The sequence below is a fragment of the Sinocyclocheilus grahami genome, unplaced genomic scaffold (genome assembly GCF_001515645.1).
Source record: "Sinocyclocheilus grahami isolate Dianchi unplaced genomic scaffold, SAMN03320097.WGS_v1.1 scaffold134.1, whole genome shotgun sequence".
Lineage (NCBI taxonomy): Eukaryota > Metazoa > Chordata > Actinopteri > Cypriniformes > Cyprinidae > Sinocyclocheilus > Sinocyclocheilus grahami.
The window spans coordinates 1,532,345-1,532,827 of record NW_015505313.1 but is presented as its reverse complement, the minus strand read 5'-3'; positions in this window follow the sequence as shown (position 1 = coordinate 1,532,827).

Sequence of the window (483 nt, the reverse complement as noted above, 5' to 3'; positions counted from 1 at the left end):
TCTTTACAAAGTATATTTACTGTGTAATGTAAAATGCAAGTGGACTACTATAATATTAAACATTACAGGAAGTATTCAGTTTTACAGTACAGTGTACAATGATAAAAATGATTTAAAACAGTTTTTTTCTGGGTGTGCCCATTAGAGGGTGAAATAGTTGTCTTCAAGTGTACTTTTTTTAAGTGTACTGACATCACTGTTGGAGACAAAGTAGGTCTGTGAGTATCTTGTGTGATCAAACCACTAATGATGCATTACATAGATGATCATTTCACTGGCCCCTGTGTCAGCCATTAAGGACCCATTAGTGGTCTAATTATCAAACAATTTTCGTCCTCTTTATTTGTACTAATTTGAGTTTTCTTCCTCCTTCCTAATACTTTCATGTGAGTCATTATGGAGATTTTTGCCATCAGCTAACTCCATTTGAAACTGTAAACTCTTAATAGAAAACATTCAGCAGTTGAGTTTTTCAGAATTTTT